This window comes from Aegilops tauschii, chromosome 1 (assembly GCF_002575655.3).
Source record: "Aegilops tauschii subsp. strangulata cultivar AL8/78 chromosome 1, Aet v6.0, whole genome shotgun sequence".
Taxonomy (NCBI): Eukaryota; Viridiplantae; Streptophyta; class Magnoliopsida; order Poales; family Poaceae; genus Aegilops; species Aegilops tauschii.
The window spans coordinates 637,031-643,578 of record NC_053035.3 but is presented as its reverse complement, the minus strand read 5'-3'; positions in this window follow the sequence as shown (position 1 = coordinate 643,578).

Sequence of the window (6,548 nt, the reverse complement as noted above, 5' to 3'; positions counted from 1 at the left end):
TGCTTGAGCGCAGCTGCTGCAGTCGAACACGACCAAGGGGCTTGGTGAGCATGTTTGCAAGCTGAAACTCTGTTGCCACATACTCGAGTTCAATCTTCTTCGTCTCCACGCAATCTCTGATGAAATGGTACCTGAGCTCGATGTGCTTCAATCTGTCGTGCATCACAGGATTCTTTGCAAGAGAGATTGCGGATTTGTTGTCGACCTTGAGTCTCACTGCCTTCTCTTCCTTTTCTCTGAACTCGCCGAGCAGGCGCGTGAGCCAGATTCCCTGACAGGCTGCTGTGGTTGCTGCGACGTACTCTGATTCGCAGTTGGAGAGTGCCACAATCTTCTGCTTCTGCGACTGCCAGGTTATCACTCCTCCTCCGAGCAAGAACAGAGTGCCAGAGGTGCTCTTGCGTGTGTCCACATCGTCGCCAAGGTCGTTGTCGCTGTACCCAGTGAGTTCAGGTTCACCAGCTCCTCTGACGTACTTGCAGCCCAGATGCAGAGTGCCGGCGATGTACCTCAAGATGTGCTTGACAGCGGTGTGGTGCTCTTCAGTTGGCGCCTCCGTGAAGCGTGAAACATACCCAACCGAGAAGGTTAGGTCAGGGCGCGTGTGCACCAGATAGCGCAGGCTGCTGACGATGCTGCGGTACTCCGTCGCATCCACTGGTGGCGCCGTGCTCTCCTTTGATAGCTTGAAGCGGGGCTCCATGGGGATGTGACAGGGTTTGCAACCAGCCATGCCACTCTTCTCCAGGAGTTTCCGTGCATACGCGCTCTGAGTAATGACGATGCCATCCTCTGTCTGCTTCACTTCAATCCGAGATAGAAACTTAGCAGACCCAGATCATACATCTTGAACAACTTCTGCATCTCTCCTTTGAACTTGGTGATCTCTTCTGCGTCGGATCCGGTGATCACCAGGTCGTCCACGTACACGCCCACGATGAGGCGTGTGGTCGCCGTGCCCCGCGCGTCCACCGCGTGCTCTGACGGACAGCGCATGAACCCCAGCTTGCTCAAACAGGTGTCTAGCTTGGTGTTCCACGCTCTGGGAGCCTGCTTCAGACCGTACAGGGCCTTGTTCAGGCACAGGACGAGATGCTCCTTGCCGGCGATGACAAATCCCGGCGGCTGCTGCACATAGACTTCCTCCTGGAGTTCGCCATTCAGGAACTCCGATTGACGTCCATGTGATGAACGGCCCAGCCCGCGTTCGCCGCGAGTGCTACCAGCACCCGCACTGACTCGAGACACGCTACTGGAGCGAACACCTCGTCGTAGTCGATGTCGTGCTGCGGTACATAGCCCTTCGCCACGAGCCGAGCCTTGTGCTTGAGTATACCTCCCCGCGCGCGTTCTTCTTGACCTTGTAGATCCACTTCAAGCCAATGGCGCGGTGCCCTGGAGGGAGAGATGTGAGCTGCCATGTTTGATTGTCCTCGATTGAGCTCAACTCTTCGATCATGGCGCCCCGCCAGCTTGCTTCTTGCTCTGCCTCAGTGAACGAGCTCGCCTCCTCAGCTGCCAGAAGGTGGAGCTCTTCGTCTGGGTCGTCCGCCGGGCTGAAATCCAGCACGTTCTGCAGGGTGTGGAAACGGTGCTCGCACTCTATGTCGTCTGCCGCGTCGAGCACGTTGTCGCTGAACGACGTCGGCGGCGACACTAGCTCCACCCCTCCTGGGCTGACAGACGGTGGAGTAGACGGTGTTGGATTTGACGATGCTGCAGACGACGGTGCTGGGGACGCTGGTGGTGTGGTCGGAGGCGAGGTGGCTGCACCCCCCCCCCCCCATCCGTCGCTCCTGGAGCGTTGCTCACCAGGTGTTCGACCACAAACGTGTCGGTGTCGCTGAACGGGTTCACGGCGCCTTCCTCCTTTGTCCAATCCCAGCGTGCCCCTTCGTCGAACACGGCGTCGCGCGTGATGTGCACGCGCCCAGTTGTTGGGTCATAGGCCCTGTAGCCCTTTGTGCCGTGCTCGTAGCCGACGAAGATCATCGGCCGACTGCGATCGTCGAGTTTCTTCAGTCCAGGGCGCGTGTCCTTCACATGCACTACACACCCCAAAGGTGCGCAGGAAATGCACGTTCGGCTTGCGTCCATGCCATGCCTCGAATGGCGTCACGCTGTCCAGGCTCTTGGTGGGCGCGCGGTTCAAAAAAGATAATGACCAAATCTTCATTGTGCAACTTCTCCACTCTTGCCTTCATCCTATCCCTGCCCACCAGAATCCAGTCATCTAGTTCATCTATATGCCATAAATAACAGAAGTACATAACAAACTGAGGAGAACAAAAAGCTATGAACTAATTAAATGTAATCAAGCCGAGCCGACTGCTTTCTTAGAAGGATTTGGTTGGAAACATTTCTAAGCTGAAGAAAAGCAAAATAAACTGGCAAAACTTAAATAAAGGGATTGGTTTGTTGGAGGTGTTTGGATGGAGTAGACGATGTTCGGAAGGACAAAATAAACTACAGGAAAATTAAATTAAATTAAAAGAGACAAAGGAACTAAATTCTTCTTGTATACTACATGAATTTTGGATGAAGCGAGAGATCGAGTTTTGAAATATCAAGTCCCACAATCGTAGTCCGTTGCTTTATTCAGTTGGGTTCAGCGATGTACTTAGGGGAGCCCTTGGGAGCCACCATGCTGGCCAACACCGATTGCATGTGATGGGATCCAACCAGGGAAATGGAGAGAAGACGGGATTGAGACATTTTATGGGGCTTAAGAGGAATTTGTGAACATTTTTTTTCCAAATTCAGAATCGTTTTGGAGGTACTAACAATTTTTGGATCACGATTTGTTTGTTAAATTCATGAGCATTTTTTAATCTGCAAACAAAATTGAATTCATGACCATTTTCTATATTGGCAAATAATTTTTCAAATTTGTGACCATTTCAAATGCACGAACATTTATTTCAATTCATAAACTTTTCATATTGACGAATATTTCTCAAATTTCATGTGTGTTTTTAAAATTCATGAAAATGATTTTTTACATTCGTGAACTGTTAAATGTATTACATAGTGCACAAACAAATGATGAAGTGATCACAAACTTTGAGGGAGAACTTCAAATATTGCATAAGCATAGGCATCAGTCTTGATTAACTTTATTTCACTAATGTAATCTAGACTGTGGTGTTCAGGCCGCATTCCTTTTTCCCCTTTCTTAATCAAAAAATCTGGTTTATATTTCTGAACAAATCTTGTTCACATTTTGATCAGCAATTTTTTTTCAAAAACAAACATCAAAAGTTAACTTGATAATTATTACTAGCAAAACAGCCCGTGCGTTGCAACCGGAGAAAATAATCATAATCTCCGATGGCCATGACCATATTTTTGCTGCCTCACCGAGACACGCTATCACTCTCATTTTCGTGAAATCATGAACAATTTTTCAAAATCATGCACATTTTTCAAATTAGTGAACATTTTTACTGATTTTTGAACACTTTCTAAAATCATGAACTTTTTTGAATTCATGACAATTTTATATTATTTACAAGCATTTTTTTAATTGTGAAAAAAATTAAACATTTTTCTTGAATAGGCGAACATTTCTCGAATCGAAGATCATTTTGACGAAATTGGTGGAGCAACTTTTGAAATGCATGAATATTTTTTTGATTTAACGAACAGTTTTTGAATTCATGAACATTTTATATTATTTACAAGCATTTTTTCAAAATTGTGAACATTTTTTAAAACATTTTACTCGAATAGGCGAACATTTCTAGAATAGATGATCATTTTTAAGAAATCGGTGGAACAACTTTTAAAACGCATGAACATTCTTTTGATTTAATAAACACTTTTTGAATCAGCAAACATTTTATGAATCAATAAACTATTTTGTAAGTCATGAACAGTTTGTGAATTTTTAGGATATTTTTCAATTCATGAACAATTTTTGAATTGACAAATTTTAGATCAATTTCATTAACATTTTTAATACATGAACATTTTCTGATATCTCAAACATTTGTTTTCAAAATTGCACACAATTTTTGAATATGCGAATTTTTTTTAAACATTTTATTTCAACATTCTCATTTTTTTGATTTTATCGAAATTTTTTGTAGTCCCAAATTATTTAAAGTAGAAAAAAATTGAAGAAGGAAAAGGAAAACAAAAATTAAAAAACAAGCCTCTCAGACATTGGTCAGCCCAAATAGGCAAGCAGTGTCTTCTCTCTGCGTGCAGAGCGTGGTATAGAAGGTTCCTACTGCATGGGCCGATCTAGGCAGAGATTCCCCTGTGTGAAAAGTTTTTTATCACTTATGGCATCGGTTGGTAATATTTTACAACTTTGAGGCAATTTTGCTGATATACCGCCAGAAGCAATAGCCCATTTATTATTAGGTATAGATATATATTGAAGCAAACAATAATTAGTATAATAAAGACAGGTTCGTTCCACATGTTTCCGATGCGGTTTCTGTTGAAGCAATTGCTCTTAGGAGTGGTATTAATTTGTCATCTCATGTGGGATGCTCCAGGATAGAAGCCGAGTCAGATTGTGAACTTGTGATTGATGAAGTAAAAGATCCTTATACATTCAATTGTTCCCAAGCAGCCATGATTGTCGGATGCGCTCAACTCTCCTATGACATCGGACAGGTGAAATCTTCTTTATGCAACCGAGAAGCAAACGGTGTAGCAGATGCTTTGGCTAAACAAGCATATATGTTGAAGAATTCTTCGGTTTGGGAAGCTGACCCGCCTGAGTTCATTTCTTCTTTCACTGTAAATGACATTGCTAGCATCTGAGAAATGAAATATTTACCCTGTCAAAAAAAAGACAACTCGCAACACAACGATCAGTAATAAATAAATTTATTATACTTTCTTCTTCCTTTGGTTTTATGTCTCTCGTCGGAGATTAAAAATTGTACTGAACCAATATTAAAGAAAAGATTGGACACACTAAAGGAATCAGCTTCTTTGCCGTCTACCATGGCAGACGGCAAAGGACCAAAAAGCTGATGGCAAACCTGTCTGGCACAGTAAGCTACGGTAAACAGCTTCTTTATCGTCTGCTTTCCCACAGCGGACGGTAAAGACCCTTTGCCGTCGGTGGCAGATGGCATAGAACATGGACATCAAAGAACAGGTGTTAGCCACATTAGGTGGCTAACGGGAGGCTTTGCCGCGGGGCGGCGGGGCGCCGTGCCACAGGGGCCGCGGGGGCGCAGCAAACCGTGGGGCGGCGGGTGGCGCGGCGGCGCGGCGGGGGTCAGGACCGGTGAGGGCGGTGGGGGTCGGGGGCGGCGCGGTGGAGTGAGAGAGAAAGAGAGATGGAGAGTGGGAGGTGGGGTGCGGGGGATGGGCCATAGCCGTTAGCTACCGTTCTCTTTGCCGTCAGCTAGCAGACAGCAAAGAGGTGGACAAGATTCTTTGCCGTCTGCTAGCTGATGTCAAAGAAATGGCTGATTGCAAATATCCATTTCTTTGCCGTCCATTTTCTGTAAGCAGACGGCAAAGACCTTCTTTGCCGTCCGTTACCAGACGGTAAAGAAATGACATACGGCAAATTTCCTGATTTCAGTAGTGGCAAAACGTTCTCACCAAAAAGGTCCCAATTTACGAAATTCGGGTGAGAGGACTTTTTTCTTTGCTATCCTCGTTGTCGGCGCTTGTCGAGCCGATCAAAAACAAGCTGGTCATGATAGATGGATGAAGAAGAAGAACTAGAGCTTGTTCTCGGCAAGGCCATAGGTACATTTGGCGCAGTAGGACCGAGGGCCATGCGAAGCTGATGAAGGATTACTTCGTTGACAATGCGGTGTATCTGGAGAACCTATTGAGGTGGAGTTTTAGAATATCGAGGGAGCGCTTTCTGAAGTATGCACACCACTCTCATTCTCAAGTAATAAATCCCCTGATGATAATAAAAAAAATCCCCTTTGTGGCGAAAAATGGGAGAGTTATTTCATGAAACATCTCAGTATATTACTTTATATTTCTATTAAATATACGTAGCATATCATGGACTTTTCCCCCTTGTTTATAAACATCAACTTAGGGGCTCTAATCAATATACTGTCAGCACACGTACCACCAAGGCAGCCGACGGCTTCACTCCAAGACGCGTCGACAGCAGGCCCAAGAGGATCATGCAGCCCAACAGAAGATTCGTTGGGCCAGAGTGGGCCCGCTGAGCCCGCTCGCCAAGTGGCTCGCTACATAACACCCAGATGACAGTGGGATCGGCATCCAGAAGGATCAAGAATTTCCCCACCTACCTGATAACCCACAAGTATAGGGGATCGCAACAATTTTCGAGGGTAGAGTATTCAATCCAAATTTATTGATTCGACACAAGGGGAGCCAAAGAATATTCTCAAGTATTAGCAGCTGAGTTGTCAATTCAACCACACCTGAAAGACTTAATATCTGCAGCAAAGTAGTATGGAAGTAGCAGTAACGGTGGCAAAAGTAACAGTAGCAGTTTTGTAGCAATCGTAACAGTAGCAACGGAAAAGTAACTTAGCAAAGATCAATATGAAACGAGCTCGTAGGCAATGGATCAATGATGG